Source organism: Mobula birostris, chromosome 3 (assembly GCF_030028105.1).
Source record: "Mobula birostris isolate sMobBir1 chromosome 3, sMobBir1.hap1, whole genome shotgun sequence".
Classification (NCBI taxonomy): domain Eukaryota; kingdom Metazoa; phylum Chordata; class Chondrichthyes; order Myliobatiformes; family Myliobatidae; genus Mobula; species Mobula birostris.
Window position 1 is genome coordinate 150155874 of NC_092372.1, and position 18625 is coordinate 150174498.

General features: G+C 43.1%; 1 protein-coding gene across 3 annotated transcripts in view; it reads right to left on the minus strand.

Moving 5' to 3' along the window:
* Window positions 1-18625, minus strand: part of gabbr2 (gamma-aminobutyric acid (GABA) B receptor, 2) — a 1055299-nt gene that overhangs the window by 12551 nt on the left and 1024123 nt on the right. The window lies entirely within an intron of this gene.

Consider the following 18625-nt stretch of genomic DNA (forward strand, 5'->3'; position numbering starts at 1 on the left):
AAAGTTTTGAGGATCATGTTGCTTTTACATAGAAACATAGAAATATAGAAAACCTATAGCACAAATCAGGCCCTTCAGCCCACAATGCTGTGCCGAACATGTACTTACTTTAAAAATTACATAGGGTTACCCATAGCCCTTTATTTTTCTAAGCTCCATGTATCTATCCAGGAGTCTCTTGAAAAAACCTGTTGCAATTGCCTCCAAGACCCTATCATATCCGCCTTATGTTTTATCTCTTCTCTCCTTAAGGCTTTTTCAGTTGCTTTCTGTTGGTTTTTACAAGCTTCCCAGCTTCTTCCCAGCTTCTCCCAAGCTTCTTTGACTTCTCTTGTCAGTCACAGTTGCCTCATCATTCCTTTAGAATACTTTTTTGATCTTTGGCATGTATCTATCTCGTGCCTTCCCAATTGCTTCCAGAAACTCCAGCCATTACTGTTTTGCCTTCATCCCTGCTCATGTCCCCTTCCAATCAACTTTGGCCACCTCCTCTCTCATGCCTCTGTAAAGCTGTATCTCTTTACAGAAGTTATTTACATGCAGGCTAATCAAACCCCTATGATGGTAATATTCAACATTTGAGTTCCCTGATTCTCAGCATTTCATTGACACATTGCATTGTTACAGGTCACTGATTTATGACTGATTGTAACCCTTATCAAATGCAGTGCATTTATCAGATGTACATGTAATCTTTGCCATCAAGGGGGGAGGGGCACTACCAGTTGCGGGTTCTGAAAGCGGCACATTATTCTTACATTGCTGAGTCTGTCTGCCGAAGCTTCTAATCTAATCGGAATTCTAGGAGTAGGACAGCCATGCCAAAAGATCACAGTCACCAGCTCCTACTCACTCTCTATGGCCATTTCAATACAGTGCATTAATAATTGTAACTCAGTATCTCAAATCCTTCCTTCTAGAGCCATCAGATAAAGAACAGAAGCCCCTGCACCAATAAGTTGAAGATGGATAAAAGATCCCTTTTGCTTTTTGCTTGCTTAGCACTGATCATGGAGAGCTGTGTTCCCTCGCCTGCTCATTATATATGCTCAGTGGCCACACTGTTAGGCATCTTCTGTACCTAGTAGATTGGCCACTGGGTGTAGGTTCATGGTTTTCTGCAGCTGCAGCTGATCCACTTCAATGTTCGACATATTTGTGTGTTCCGAGATGCTCTCCTGAGCACCACTGTTGCAACGTGTGATGATTTGAGTTACTTCACCTCCCTGTCTGCTTGAACCGGTTTGGCCATTCTCCTCTGACTCTCTAATTAATGGGGGCTTTTTGCCCCCAGTACTGCCGCTCACTGGACGGTTTTATTTTTGTTTTTCACACCATTCTCTGTAACGTCCAGTGCAGGGGTTCCCAGCCTGGGTCCACAGACCCCTTGGTTAATGGTAAGGGTTCATGGCATTTAAAAGGTTGGGAGCCCTTGGTCTAAAGACTGTGTGTGAAACCCTCAGGAGTTCAGCAGTTTCTGAGATACTTAAACCACCCCGTCTGGCACCAACAAACATTCTATAGTAAAAGGCACTTAGATCACATATGCTCCCTGTTCTATCTCTACCTCGTCTACTCTAAGAACCAACAATCCCCACCCCTGCTCAACAAAATTGCTGTTGTGGTCAAAGCTAATACTGCACATCGCATGAAGAACATGGTGAGAAAATCTGGAGATAACCGAAGAGTCTGAAAGGTTATTCTAATGATTCAGTTCTATGTAATGCCTCCTGTAACAGATTCAAGTAGTTGAAATATAACTTACTTTTCTCATAAAGTAACACACTTTAATCACGTTGTTTCACCCTTCACAATACTCAACTCCTATGCAGAGATACATTTTCATTTAACTTTGCCCTCAGGGTCTCTCATTTCAGACCCCTCAATGATTAAATGCATGTGGTTCTCTCATCCTTCTTTAAATTTGAATATTTCCATTATAGAGTCACAAAGGCCATTCATCCCATTGAACCAGTGCCAACCATCAGACACAAATTTATATTAATCCCATTGTTTAAAATTCTCCACACATTTTCTTCACTCTCCCGTCTGACTGGATTCCACCATTTACTGACTATGGGCAATTTACAGAAGGTAATTAACCTTCCAACCCAGACATTTTTGGGGTTGTGGAAAGAAACCAGAACCCCTGGATGGTACTCGGGTAAATGACCAAATTCCACTCACATAATCATTGGAGGTAAGGGTTGAAGCCAGACTGCTGGAGTGGTGAAGCAGCAGCTCTGCACACTGTTTAAATGTTTGGCCAAGTAATCTGCACTATCCACAGAAAAACAGCATTCTTTCAGATTATTGCTGCAGGTACTAAACTTCACTTCAGAATTCTTATTATTTGATCTAGAATTTTGAAACACATCTCTTGTGCCAAAATCACTGAAAATTTGACGTGAGGGACAATGAAGTCATGGGAAGCAATATTCAATTATGCACATCAAATGCTAAACACAATTGTATGGGGAGAACAATTACAATTTTGTACATGCACATCAATTTATTGACTGTGCACTACCATTTGTAGTCGTTACTCAAGTAAAAAATGCTCAGTGATGGATCTTTTCTCAACCTTCCCCAATGCATGCTTTGTCACTAACAAATCTCCATCTGTTTCTGTAAAGTAAGGAGGCTGCATGAGTTCAAAATACATAAAAGTTTTTTTTTCCCCATCAGTCATAAGCTTCATGGAGATCAGCAAATATTAAAGGGATTATTAAAGTTCACAGTACCCCTGTAACCTCTGTGACTAAATTCCAGCCTTAGTTAAAACTAATTAAAATTGGCAGCACTGGTCTGAATGTGTTCTGCTGACTGTCATTTACCCTAAAAAACATCTTCAATGGTCCCCATCCTCATTATTCCCATTCATTTCCACTGCACCCTCGTGCAGGTATATTGATTTTAAACTTTATAAATCACTCCTGTTACATTATTATGCCTCAAGTTCTCCACCTGAATAGTCCCTCGGTCCTCCACCTGCTCCTAAAACACAACACTACTTTTGGTTCTTTTATTTCCATTCAGTCACAACATCCTATTAACCCTCAAGTCTTTTTAAACTGTGCCTTAAATTCCCCAGCCCAGTCCCTCCATTTTATATCAGGGAGAGGGAACAGCACAGAAACAGGGCCTTCAACCCCTCCTAATCCAGAGCAACCATTAATTACTCATTTACACTAATCCTATATTGACCCCAGTTTTTATGTTTTATTCTACCCTCATTCAAATCAACTGTCCCCCCCACCCCAACTTCTACCATAACTTTATCCTAATGGGCAACTTTCAGATGCTAATTTATTTTAAAATTGAGATTCTTAAAGAATTTCAATGTCCTTTCACTCATCTGCAATTTGAAAGACAGATGTCAGCATGCACACAGCTAAGTAAGGTCTAATTAAAAAAAGAGGTAGATCCAAGAGAGCTAGAACATAGAGAAAGAAAATGTACGTGGCAGTTGCATCCCTACCTGTTCATTTCTGGGCACCACACAACAGAAAAAACATATGCCTAGAAATTGCATTTCAATATCCCACGTTTTTAAGATCCTAAGACCATAAGGTATAGGAGCAGAAGCTGGTCACTAGGCCCAGCAAGTCCACTCTGCCATTCTATCATGGCTGATTTATTATCCTTCTCAACCCTATTCTCTTGCCTTCTCCCCGTAACCTTTGACACCCCGATTAAACAAAAATCTATCAACCTCTGCCTCACATATACCCAGTCACTTGGTCTGCACAGCCGTCTGTGGCAATGAATTCCACAGATTTGCCATCCCATAGCTAAAGAAATTTTTCCTCATCTCTGTTCTAAGTGGACATCCTTCTATTCTGAGGCTGTGGCTTCTGATCCTTGACTCACCCACTATAGGAAACATCCTCTCCACAGTCACTCTATCTAGGCCGTTTAATATTCGATATATTTCAATGAGATCCCCCTCATTCTTCTAAACTGCAGCAAGTACAGGCCCAGAGCCATCAAACACTCCTCATATGTTAACCCTTTCCTTCCTGGGATCATTCTCGTGAATCTCCTCTGGACTCTCTCCAATTTTAGCACATCTTTTTTTAGATAAGGAATCCAAAACTGCTCATAAAACTCCAAGTTTGGTCTGACCATTGGCTTATAAAGCATCAGCAATACATCTTTGCTTTTGTATTCTAGTTCTTTTGAAATGAATGCTAACATTGCATTTGCCTTCCTTACCACCAACTCAACCTGCAAGATAACCTTTAAGGAACCCTGCACGAGAACTCCCAAGTCCCTTTGCACCTCTGATTTTTGAAGTTTCTCCCCATTTAGAAAATAGTCCATGCCTTTACTCCTCCTGCCAAAGTACATGACTAGCACTTCCCTACAGTATATTCTGTCTGGGACTTCCTTGCCCATTCCCCTATCTGTTTAAGTCCTTCTGCAGATACTCTGCTTTCCCAACACTACCTACCCCTCCACCTATTTCTGTGTCATCTGCAAACTTGGCTAAATCATTGACATATAACATGAAAAGAAGTGGTCCCAACACCGACCCCTGCGGCACACCGTTAGCACTGGTAGCCAACCAGAAAATGGCTCTCTTTATGCAATCTTTCTGACTGACTTTCAAAGAACAAGCACAATAGAACTGAAAATTCAAGAGCTGCATCAAGTTTACAATTTTCATTCTAGGTCCTTCAGGTATCAAATATACTGATGTACCAAAGACTGGACATGTACAATGATATACCACGGTGAGAAATGTACACCTGAAATTTTCAATTAGTCATGCCTAGCTCACACAACCCACAGGCCATGATGGAAGCCCAGCTTTCATGTGCGCGTGAAGCCTGCTTCCATCTCATTAAAGGGTACCTGAAAAGAATCCGGCCTTGGTAGATCTCACCCAAGGTAAGTTGCCTGGAAGTCCCAATCCCCATAGAGTGAGCTCCATCCCAAATACAAGATCATGACTGCTATTACTCACAGATGTGCCAACTCAACCCCCAACAACTCATGAGCACTGACTGCACCCATTGTATTAGTCTAGCCAGTCCAAAACACTGTGTCCCAGTGACAGAAAACATGTTCCAAACTCTCAAAATAAGCCCTTAAGGAATTGATCTACTATATCATTCCTCCTCTTTGAACCAATGACTTCTTCAATATGACGTGCTTAAGCACTAAACTCAGCCTTTGTCTACTAGCCTTTCAACTTTTCAATGGCATTTTTCACTAGGACTTCCTATTCTAACACCAATCCTCGCAATTCACCTCGACCAATGATGCTACCTGCTCTGTGATGCTCCTTTTCCTGATCCAACCAATATCCTAATACTGCTGAAAAAACAATCCTCCAGAGTCTGCCCAATAAATAATCCCATCTCACCACAATAATCATCCTTTTTATATCATGCTGACTCCTTCAACCAGCCCAACCATCCAAAGGTTGCCAGGCCAAAATCCTCCCCGCTATACCCCTGCCCATTGTTCTGACCCCCCCCCCCCCATCTATACTTCTAGTCCTAAAAATCTCCAAAACAAGCCTTAGACTGCATTCTTAGTGCTGTGCAGCTAAAACCTGGTACCAATATTAAGTAAAAAATTCAAAGTTTAAAGTACATTTATTATCAAAATAAGTATGCAGTACACAACCCTGAGATTTGTCTTCTCCAAGTAGCCATGAGGCAAAGAACACCATGGAACCCATTCAAAGAAAAATATCAACCTCCCCCCATACCCACAAAAAAACAAGTTTTGTAAACGGCAACAAGATCATCAACCCTGCCCATGCGCAAAAAGAAACAAATAGCCCAAAAGGCAACAAGAACGAACAAGTGAAAACATAGAATATAAAAACACAAAATCGAAAGAGTCCAATCCTCAAATTGCAGACCGAGAATTTCAGTAGTATCCTCTGACAGTGTCAACAGAGAGAGAGAGAGACCACTCGAATGCAAGGGCCTTCCCTGACATTTTAATCATTGAGATCGGCAAGAAATGGAGTTGATCATGGACTCGTCTCTAAGCTTCTGGGCCTCAACTGCTGGAATCTACTCAGAGACAGCAAAGAAACAGATCGTTCAATCAGCCCGAGAACACGCCTTCAAATTGTAGATCACAGACTCCAACAGTACCAGAACCACATTTAAATGAAAAATAAAATGTAAAGTAATTGAAACAAACAGTTTGTGGACCATCCAGATGATGTTGCCCCAGGGTAGTGTTGCTTACTGACCGGAGTAATGTCAGAGATGTTCAGAGTACTATACTTGAAGCGGGTCAATGCTGCAGATAAGCAGGATATGGTAAGCAAATGATGGGAATCTTGTAGAGTAGGGCCATTTCTGAAATAACACAAGTCCAACACTTCTCATTCTAGTCTTCCTCATTGTCACAGCAAGACAGATAGAGTTGAACACTGCAGTAAAGTTCCTTCTGCCCAATTCATCGATGCTGATGATAATGCCAATCTGCACTAATCTCATTTGTCTTGTTTAGGTCCATATCATTCTTCTGTTTTCATTAGTTAAATACTTCTCAACTAGATTCCCCAGACTGGATATTCCAGTAAAGGTATACGTGTTTTACATATGTAATGTCCTGGTTAAGAAACAGTTTTATTGTATTTCTGCAAACTTTTCTGCAAATGCAGTGTGTTCTGTTATTTAAGCCTCATAGACTAGTGTTTTCGCTTCAGCTGAGAAAAGGAGCATTTGCTCAGACCAGTGTCAGATGACCGGGTTTGTCTTGGTAACGGGCTGTAACATTCTGTCCTGTGGGATGCCACGGAACATTCAAGAGAGCTGGGTGGGTTCAGATTTCTGAGGGACAGTAGTCTGGTCTTAGGCATTTGTTGGCAGGAGGTGTGGAGCAGGGCACAAGGGAAGATACCCGCCGAATGCCGCTCAAAGGAGAGACCCTGTTGTAAGAAGTGCTTTGTGCAGGTGAATGGTTCCTAGGAGGAAGTGCCGATATTCCTGAGTTAGCCAGTTCATTTGAAATGATCTTCGAGGGAAGTTCGAACTGCGGCTGGTGTTTTTCACGCAGAACATGAGTTCAGCGCGTGAACAATCAAAGTGAAGTACCCTTTCAGAAATGAGCTCCAATATTTATGTGCACATCTAGACTGGTTTAAGTGTACTGGGACCTTTTCTGCTTCTCCCCTATTAACTGTTTGTTGGAGTTGGAATATCTGTAAATAACACTTCCACTTTAATTTTATACTGGTGTGAGGTCCGTTATTTCCTGTTGAACAATAACTTTGAATGGGGCAGCATTTACCCAGCGTTCACCGTAATGTCCATTCCCTCATCGGAACATTCCAGCTTTCCTGTTTGGGTGAACCCAAATCACACTGACCCTAGACGTGTGTTGCTTATTGAAGATGGCCTTGTCGCCATTATACATGCAATGCTGAGTCAGAGTTAGCTAATGAGCCTGGTTTATTACGAGCCACGGTGAGAGGGTTATACATACAGTATTATCAATAAACCTAGAATTAACAACATTTATTTATTTCTCTCTACCTTTCTCAATACTCTCATTGAATGTGACATAATTTAGTGATATATCTATAAACCTGGCTTAACAGTATGAAGACAAAAGAAGCTGCAGATCCTGGAATCTGGAATGAGGAATGAGGAACAGAATGCTAAAAGATCTTTTCTTGCATGCCGCAGTCTCAAGAAGAGATTGGATTGCTTGGAGACAGAGTTTAAAAGAGGCAAGTGGGGCCAGTCGACACAATTTGCACACAAAGGAGACACTGGATTGCTTGGAGACAGAGAGTGTTTAAAAGAAGTGAGCGGGGGCAGTCAGCATTTTTTGCATGCCACAGTCTCAAAGGAGACAGCAGATTGATTAGGAGGAGAGGGAGTTTAAAAGAAGCTTGCGGGGAAAGTTGGCACATTTTTGCATGCCACAGTCCCAAGAAGGCACCAGATTACTTGGAAGGAGAGAGAGTTTAAAAGAAGAGAGTGGAGATGGGTGGCATATTTTGCATGCCACAGTCCTGAAGAGACATGGGATTGCTTAGAGGGAGAGAGAGTTTAAAAGAAGCAAATGGATCAGTCAGCGTATATCATGTGCCACAGTCCCGTGGTGACATTGGATTGTGCATAATTAGGCACCAGGCAAGGACCAATAAAAAAAATTAGGTTTAAGCTGAATGGTCATTGTGGGAGCGGCCATTGTGTGAGTGGGCCGGTGTTGGAGTGTGGAGACGAGGCTTTGTTTCATCAGGCTTTGGTGAGGAGATGCTAGGCCCGAGGTAGATTTTTTTTTGTTGTCTATTCTTTCTTTATTTCATATTTCATATTTAGAGCAGTGGGGATTCCAGACAGGATGCTGGAATGCTCCTCTTGTGTGATATGGGAATGTAGAGAGACCTCCAGTGTCACTAATGACTACACTTTCGAGAACTGCATCCAGATGCAGCTTCTAACAGACCACATTAAAGAGCTGGAGTTGGAACTGGATGAACTCCAGAGCATTCAGGAGGCTGACAGGTTCACAGACAGGATATATAGTAACACCCAAAGTGCAGGACGCAGGTAACTGGGTGATCATCAGGAGGGGGAAAGGGCATAGGTAGCCAGTGTAGAGTACCCCTGTGGCTGGACCCCTCAACAATAAGTGTTCTGCTTTGGATACTGTTGGGGTGATGACCTAGCAGAGGAAAACCACAGTGGTCAGGTCTGTGGCACTGAGACTGGCTCTGAGGCTCAGAAGGGAAGGGGGAAGAAGAAACAAACTGCAGTAATGGGGGATTCATTGGTTACGAGAACAAAAAAAGAGGTTCTGTTGACAAAAATGAGGTTCCTGGATGGTTTGTTACCTCTGGCGTGCCAGGGTCAAGGGCATCTCAGAGCAAGTCCGCAGCATTCTGATGTGGGAGGGTGAGCAGCCTGAGGTTGTGGTCCAATGACATGGGTAGGAGGGGTGACAAGGTCTTACAATGTGAGCTCAGGTAGTTAGGTACGAAGTTAAAGGACTAAACCTCCAGTGTTGTAATCTGAAGATTGCTAACTGTGCTATGTGATAGTGAGGCCAGAAATAGGAAGATGATGCAGTTTAACATGCGGTGAAGGAGTTGGTGTAGGAGGGAGGGTTATTTGGATCATTTGGCTCTCCTCCGTGAAAGGTGGAACCTGCACCAAAGGGACGGTGAGATCCTTGCATGAATATTTGCTAGTGCTGCATGGGAGTGGGAGTGTAAACTAGAGTGGCAGGGGTGTGGGAACCAGAGTGTCAGAACAGATAGTGTAGTGGTTGTGGAGAAAAACCTCAGACAAGGTCAGGAATCGAGTATGGTGTGACTAAAGTTCTATGCCGCGTATATCTCAATGCAAGGAGTATTGTAGGGAAGACGATGATCTGAGGGCATGGATCAGCACGTGGAATTATGACAGAGTATCCATTAGTGGGACCTGATTACAGGAGAGGCAGGACTGGCAACTTAGTGTTCTGGGGTTCCATTGTTTCAGATGTGACAGAACAGGAAGGACTGGGGGGGTGGGGTTGGTTTGGCAGGAAAATGTCCTGGTGGTGCTCAATAGGACAGACTGGAGAGCTTGTCTAGTGAGGCTTTATGGGAAGAAATAAGGAATAAGAAACATTAATTGGATATTATAGACCACCCAACAGTCAGCGGGCTTTTGAGGAGCAAGTTTCCAGAGAGATTGCAAACTATTGCAAGAAACATAAACAACAGGAATTCTGCAGATGCTGGAAATTCAAGCAACACACATCAAAGTTGCTGGTGAACGCAGCAGGCCAGGCAGCATCTCTAGGAAGAGGTACAGTCGATGTTTCAGGCCGACACCCTTCGTCAAGGGTCTCGGCCTGAAACGTTGACTGTACCTCTTCCTAGAGATGCTGCCTGGCCTGCTGCATTCACCAGCAACTTTGATGTGTGTTTCAAGAAACATAAGGCAGTTATTGTAGGTGATTTTAACTTTCCACATATTGACTGGGAATCCCATACTGTGAAAGGGCTGGATAGTTAAGAGTTTGTCATATGTGTCAGGAAAGTCTCCATAATCAGTACATAAAAATACAAATGAGAGAGTGTGCGATACTTGTTCTATTAGGAAATGAGACAGGGCAGGTGACAGAGGTTTGTGTTGGGGAACACTTTGCACCTAGTGATCATAATGCCATTGGATTCAAGGTAATTGTAGAAAAGGATAGATCTGGTCCACGGGTTGAGATTCTAAATTTGAGAAAGGCCAATTTTGATGGTATCAGAAAGGATCAGGCAAGTGCAGATTGGGACAGGTCTTTTTTTTAGCAAAGGTGTACTTAGTAAGTGGGAAGTCTTCAAAGGAGAAATTTTGACAGTAGAAAGTTTGTATGTTCTGTCAGAATAAAAGCCAAGGATAACAGGTTTATGAATCCTTTGTTTTCAAGCGATATTGAGGCCTTGTTTGAGAAAAAGGAGGTGCATAGCAGGTACAGGCAGGCAGGAACAAATGAGGTACTCATGGAGTGTAAGAAATGCAAGAGAACACTTAAAAAGAAAATCAGGAGGTCTAAATGGAGACATGAGGTTTCTCTAGCAGACAATGTGAAGGAGAATCCTAAGGGTTTCTACAGATATATTAAGAGCAAAAGGATTGCAAGGGGCAAAGCAGCAGCAAGGTCATGGATCCTATACAGATTACAGAGGAGGAGGTGTTTGCTGTCTTGAGGTGAAACATAGAAACACAGAAACATGGAAAATAGGTGCAGGAGTAGGCCATTCGGCCCTTCGAGCCTGCGCCGCCATATAGTACGATCATGGCTGATCATCCAACTCAGAATCTGTACCTGCCTTCTCTCCATACCCCTTGATACCTTTAGCCACAAGGGCCATATCTAACTCCCTCTTAAGTATTAGCTAACGAACTGGCCTCAACAGTTTACTGTGTCGGAGAATTCCACAGATTCACCACTCTGTGTGAAGAAGTTTTTCCTCATCTCAGTCCTAAAAGGCTTCCCCTTTATCCTCAAACTGTGACCCCTCATTCTGGACTTCCCCAACATCGGGAACAATCTTCCTGTATCTAGCCTGTCCAATCCCTTTAGAATTTTATACGTTTCAATCAGATCCCCCCTCATTCTTCTAAATTCCAGAGAGTATAAGCCTAGTTGATCCAGTCTTTCATCATATGAAAGTCCTGCCATCCCAGGAATCAATCTGGTGAACCTTCTTTGTACTCCCTCTATGGCAAGGATGTCTTTCCTCAGATTAGGGGACCAAAACTGCACACAATACTCCAGGTGTGGTCTCACCAAGGCCTTGTACAACTGCAGTAGCACCTCCCTGCTCCTGTACTCGAATCTTCTTGCTATGAATGCCAGCATACCATTCGCCTTTATCACCGCCTGCTGTACCTGCATGCCCACTTTCAATGACTGGTGTATAATGACACCCAGGTCTCGTTGCCCCTCCCCTTTTCCTAATCGGCCACCATTCAGATAATAATCTGTTTTCCTATTCTTGCCAACAAAGTGGATAACCTCACATTTATCCAGATTAAATTGCATCTGCCATGAATTTGCCCACTCACCCAACCTATCCAAGTCACCCTGCATCCTCTTAGCATCCTCCTTACAGCTAACACTGCCACCCAGCTTCGTGTCAACTGCAAACTTGGAGATGCTGCATTTAATTCTCCTGTCTAAGTCATTAATATATATTGTAAGCAACTGGGGTCCCAGCACTCAGCCTTGCGGTACCCCACTAGTCACTGCCTGCCATTTGATATACTCCTTGGGTATGGCATTGCATTCCCCGAGGGAGGTTGTTGCTAAAATTGCAGGAGCCCTAGCAGAGATATTCAAAACATCCTTAGCCACAGGTAAGGTGCTGGAGGATTCATAGTCATAGTCATACTTTATTGCTCCCAGGGGGAAATTGGTTTTCGTTACAGTTGCACCATAAATAATAAATAGTAATAGAACCATAAATAGTTAAATAGTAATATGTAAATTATGCCAGTAAATTATGAAATAAGTCCAGGACCAGCCTATTGGCTCAGGGTGTCTGACCCTCCAAGGGAGGAGTTGTAAAGTTTGATGGCCACAGGCAGGAATGACTTCCTATGACGCTCTGTGTTGCATCTCGATGGAATGAGTCTCTGGTTGAATGTACTCCTGTGCCCACCCAGTACGTTATGTAGTGGATGGGAGACATTGACCAAGATGGCATGCAACTTAGACAGCATCCTCTTTTCAGACACCACCGTCAGAGTCCAGTTCCATCCCCACAACATCACTGGCCTTACAAATGAGTTTGTTGATTCTGTTGGTGTCTGCTACCCTCAGCCTGCTGCCCCAGCACACAACAGCAAACATGATAGCACTGGCCACCACAGACTTGTAGAACATCCTCAGCATCTTCCGGCAGATGCTAAAGGACCTCAGTCTCCTCAGGAAATAGAGACGGCTCTGACCCTTCTTGTAGACAGCCTCAGTGTTCTTCGACCAGTCCAGTTTATTGTCAATTCATATCCCCAGGTATCTGTAATCCTCCACCATGTCCACACTGACCCCTTGGATGGAAACAGGGGTCACCGGTACCTTCGTTCTCCTCAGGTCTACCACCAGCTCCTTAGTCTTTTTCACATTAAGCTGCAGATAATTCTGCTCACACCATGTGACAAAGTTTCCTACCGTAGCCCTGTACTCAGCCTCATCTCCCTTGCTGATGCATCCAACTATGGCAGAGTCATCCAAAAACTTCTGAAGATGACAAGACTCTGTGCAGTAGTTGAAGTCCGAGGTGTAAATGGTGAAGAGAAAGGGAGACAAGACAGTCCCCTATGGAGCCCCAGTGCTGCTGATCACTCTGTCAGACACACAGTGTTGCAAGCACACGTACTGTGGTCTGCCAGTCGGGTAATCAAGAATCCATGATACCAGGGAAGCATCCACCTGCATCGCTGTCAGTTTCTCCCCCAGCAGAGCAGGGCGGATGGTGTTGAACGCACTGGAGAAGTTTAAAAACATGACGCTCACAGTGCTCGCTGGCTTGTCCAGGTGGGCGTAGACACGGTTCAGCAGGAAGATGATGGCATTCTCAACTCCTAGTCTGGGGTGGTAGGCGAACTGGAGGGGATCTAAGTGTGGCCTGACCATAGGCCGGAGCAGCTCCAGAACAAGTCTCTCCAGGGTCTTCATGATGTGGGAGGTCAATGCCACTGGTCTGTAGTCATTGAGGCCGCTGGGGCGCGGCATCTTCAGCACAGGGATGAGGCAGGATGTCTTCCACAGTACAGGAACCCTCTGGAGCCTCAGGCTCAGGTTGAATACATGGCGAAGTACTCCACATAGCTGAGGGGCACAGGCTTGGAGGATAGCTCATGCTTTGCTGTTTAAGAAAGGCTCTAAGTAACCTTCCGGTCAAGATGGTGCCTATGTAGAACACTCCCACAGTCGACATCTTCTGGATAGACCACAAAACTATTTATTTCACTTCTTTTACGAGAGGTGATTGATAAGTTCATGGCCTAAGGAAGAAGGAGATGAGTTATACAGCTCTCATTACATGCACGTGCAGTTCAACTCTTTGAGTGATTATGCAGAAAGTTTGAAGTTAATAACTCATCTCCTTCTACCTTAGGCCACAAACTTATCAGTCACCCCTGATGAGTTATTAACTTCAAACTTACTGCATAATCACTCAAAGAGTTGAACTGCACGTGCATGTAACGAGAGCCATATAAGTCATCTCGTTTTCCCTTGACTCCTTCTACCTTAGGTCACAAACTTATTAATCGCCCCTCATATGTCTTTGACATTTGTTTTTCATCTTGAATGTGGTTCTGGAACTGTTGGAGCCTGTGATTTGCAGCTTGGAGATTGTTTGGATGATTCAGCACTTTGCAGTCTCCGGGAGGATTCCAGGAGCCGGGGAAGGGAGCACGAGCCTCATGGTGAGGAGGTAATGTTCAACTCCATTTCACTGATTGCTCGCTGATTGAAGTGATAAGGGAGATTGAAACATTGAGATGAATGTGAAAAGGGGGTGGATTTGGGAGTTGATGATCGTATTGCCGTTCTTTTCTTTCTTGGTTTGTGGCTATCTGGAGAAGAAGCATTTTATAAGACCATAAGATATAGGAGCAGAATTAGGCCATTTAGCCCACCAGGTTTGCTCTGACATGTCCTTTTCTCACTGTTACCATCAGGTAGGAGGTACAGAAGCCTGAAGGCACAGACTCAGTGATTCAAGAACAGCTTCTTCCCCTCTGCCATCCAATTCCTAAATGGGCATTGAAGCTTTGGACGCTACCTCACTTTTTAAAAAAAATATACAGTATTTCTGTTTTTGCACATTTTTCAAAAAAAATCTATTCAATATACACAATTGATCTACTTATTTATTTATATGTTTTATTTTATTTATTATTATTATTACTTTTCTCTCTCTGCTAGATTATGTATTGCATTGAACTGCTGCTGCTAAGTTAACAAATTTCACGTCACATGCCGGTGATAATAAACCTGATTCTGATTCTGAAATGCAAGCAGACTTTTTCCACTGAGGTTGGGTGAGACTAGAACTGGAGGTCATGGGTTAAGGATGAAATATGAAATGTTTAACAGCAACATAAGGGGGAACTTCTTCGCTCAGATGGTGGTGAGTATGTAGAATGAGCTGCCAATGCAAGAGGTGGATGCAGAGTCAAGTACAACATGTAAGAGAATCTTAGATAAGAATGGGGAAGGTTTGGAGGGCTATGGTCTGGTTGCAGGGACTAGGATGGGACTAGGTACATGAGGTGGGATCCAAAATGTCTGTTTCTGTCCTGTAGTGTTCAATGCCTCTATGACTATATCTCAGCTACTCAAACAGCATCTGCAGGGGCAAAAAAATGTAAGTAACCTTGCATCAGGAGTGAGGAGAAAGAGGAAAGATTGCCAGTATGTAGCAGTATGAGGTTGGTGAGGTGTGGGTGGGCTTGATGATGGAGTGGGATAGATGAATGTTGGTGACAGATGGGCTCAGATGGGGAGGGATGATGGAAGGATGAAATGAACTGGGGGAGGAGTAGCATTAGAAGATGAATTTTCCAAGGACGGCCTCACTTGACAGGAATATACAATAGATCCTTGAATTTTTTCCAGAATGTTAACGCTCTGTTTCATTCTGTCTCTTCTCTGGTAAGACTCTGTGCTGATTACATACCAAGCAAAAGTTACCTTTAGATGATGTAGCCATTATGTGTGATGAATAGGGCTGCTTTTACACTCAAATCAAAGAGAAAAATATTTGAGAAGCCTAACTCAAATGATTATCATTGCATCAAGATAGATTTTGCAGACAAATACATGGAGTTCATTAGCAACTCTCTTGTAAAGCAAAATGGGAACAGGTGGGAAAACACGCTATTGGCATTCAGGTTGTGCCTCAGTGCCCCCTCCATCCCTTGTGATATCAGGGAAGAGAGAGAAAAGGTGAAGACTCACATAGGAATGTGGAAAATAAAGAATGTTGAGTTGAAATGTGTGACTCACCAGTGACCCTAGCTATAATTTTCTATTATAGTTTTCCAGAACCTTGTTGTGTATTCACTCCCTTTTTTGCAAAACCATTCCCTCGGGGGCACATCATTAAGTGAAATGTACATCTGAAAATCTAACCACTATTTGTCACAACCACGGATTCGGCAGCGCATCAGATTTGGCAATTGCGATCATGAGTATGCACGTGTCGGATAATTGTTATTTAATTGTGATAGTATTTAACTCCTTTCATTCCATCGTAGTATTTGTCGAGACTTGGACACAGACAAAGCTACGCTTCGCTGCTTGCACTCAGCCTTGCCTGAGAAACTGGACTCTCGATTCAACTGACTCTGAAGACTAACGATATTCATTTCACTCTTAGTTGCTCTTTTCAGCCGCAGCGTAGGCTTTGTTTTCCATTTGTGTTTTAGTTAATGGTCCTGTTTGGCCTAGCGTTTATTGTTTTCTTTTCCCTTTAACATTATTCACATTAAAGTCTGTGATCTATCGACCTGCTTCAGTGTCTCTCACTCCGCACTTGGGCCATTTCTGCACCTGGAGGCACTATTACACATTTTATAGCACAACCCATTAAGAACACAGTGGCTGCAGCTTGTCCATTTACTGACATGCATCTGACTTAAAGCCACTGAAACAAAAGATGTTAATTTGAAGGTGTAACCACAAATAGCACAATAAACATCCTCCCCCTTGCTGTCCACTGCACCCCAATCTTGGTGGAATCCGCAAATTTGCTGGTCCAGTTATCATCCAGATCATTGATATAGGGGACAAACAACAATGGACTCAGAACCGAACCCTGTGGCACTCCACTAGTTGCAGGCCTCCAGTCAGAGAGGCAACCGTCTACTACCACTCTCTGGCTTCTCCCACAAGGTCAATGTCAAATCTAATTTACTGCCTCATTTTGAATGCCAAGTGACTGAACTTTCTTGAACAACCTCCCTCCCATGTGGGGCCTCTTCAAACATTTTGCAGAGCTTCATGTAGACAATATCCACTGCCTTGCCTTCGTCAATTTTCCTGGTAACTTCCTTAAAAACTCTATAAAATTTGTTAGACTTGACCAGCCATGCACAAAGCCATGCTGACTTTCCTTAATCAGTCCCTGACTATCCAAATACTCATATATCCCAGTCCTTTAGAACACCTTCCAATAAAGTTCCCACCACTGATGTCAGGCTCACTGGTCTATAATTTCCTGCTTTTATAAAAACCTTCCTTAAACAGCAGATCAATATGAGTTATCCTCCAATCCTCTGGCAGCTCACCAGTGGCTAAGGATGTTTTAAATATCTCTGCTCAGGCTTCCAAAATTTCTGCACTTGCCTCCCAAAGGGTCTGAGGAAACACCTTCTCAGGCCCTGAATATCTGTCCACCCTAATTTGCCTCAAGACAGCAAACACATTTTCCTCTGTAATCTGTATAGGGTCTATGTTCTTGCTGTTCCTTTTTTCTCACTTCTGAGTAAACGCAGATTTTTATATCTGCATTTAAAATCTCTTTTGGCTCCATTCATAGATGACTATTCTGATTTTCCAGAAGACCAATTTTGTCCCTTGCAATCGTTTTGCTCTTAATATATCTGTAGAAGCCCTTAGGATTCTCCTTCACCTTGTCTGCTGGAGCAACCTCGTGTTTTCTGTTAGCCTTACTGATTTCCTTTTTAAGTGTTCCCTTGCACTTCTTATACTCATCAAGTACCTCATTTTTTCATCCCAGGCTAGACTTGCTATGCACCTTCTTCTTTTACTTAACCAATATCTCTTGAAAACCAAGCTTCCCTAAACCTGCTATCTTTGCCTTCTATTCTGACAGGCACATAGTTTGTGCTTTCAAAATTTCACTTTCGAAGGCCTCACACTTACCAAGTACACCTCTGCCAGGTAAGCAGCCTATCCCAATCCCCAGTTGCCGGATCCTTTCTGATACCATCAAAATTGGCCTTTCTCCAATTTAGAATCTCAACCCGAGGACCAAACCTATTTTTTTCCATAATTACCTTGAAACTAATGGCATTATGATCACTAGATGCAAGGTGTTCCCCCATGCAAGCTCTGTCACCTGCCCTGCCTCATTTCCTAACAGGAGATCAAGTATTGCACACTCTCTTGTTGAGACCCTTATGTACTGATTAAGGAAACATTCCCGACCATATTTGACAAATTTTATTATCTGTCCTTTTACAGTATGGGAGTTCAGTCAATATGTGGAACATTAAAATTACCTACTATCACAAACTTATGTTTCTTGCAACAGTCTGTTATCTCTCTACAAATTTGTTACTCTAAATCCCACAGACTATTGGGTGGTTTATGATATGGACCCATTAATGTGGTCATACCACTCATATTCCTCAGTTCCAACCATAAAGCCTCACTAGACACATTCTTCGGTCTGTCCTATCTGAGCACTGTCATTTTTCCTGACATTTCCCTGGCTTGTAATGCCACCCCTTCCCCTTTAATCCCTCCATCATTATCACACCTGAAACAATGGAACCCCGGAATACTGAGCTGCCTGTCCTGCTCTTCCTGAAACCATGTCTCACTAATGTCTACAATATCATAATTCCATGTGTTGATTCATACCTTCAGCTCACCTGCCTTTCCTACGATACCTCTTACACAACTCAGAATATTAGTCTCACCATACTCAACCTTTTGATTCTTGATTTTGGCAGAGGTCTTAACAACATCTGTCCCCACAACCACTCCACTATGTGTTCTGGTATTCTGGTTCCCATCCCCCTGCAAGTGTAGTTAAACCTCTCTCACCCCATGCAGTACCAGTAAACCTTTCCACCAGTCAATTACATCCCCTTCAGTTTAAGTGCAAACCATCATCTGAACATGTCCCACCTTTCCTGGAACAGAGCCCAATGATTCAAAAATCTGAAGCCCTCCCTCCTGCATCAATTCCTTAACCACATGTTAAATGGTAACATCTTCCTACTTCTGGCTTCATTCACACGTGGCATGGGTAGCAATCCTGTGATCACAGCCTTGGAGGTCTTGTCCTTTAATTTAGCACCTAACTCCCTGAACTCACTTTGCAGAACCTTGTCCCTCTTCCTACCTATGTCTTTAGTACCAATATGGACCACAACCACTGGCTGCT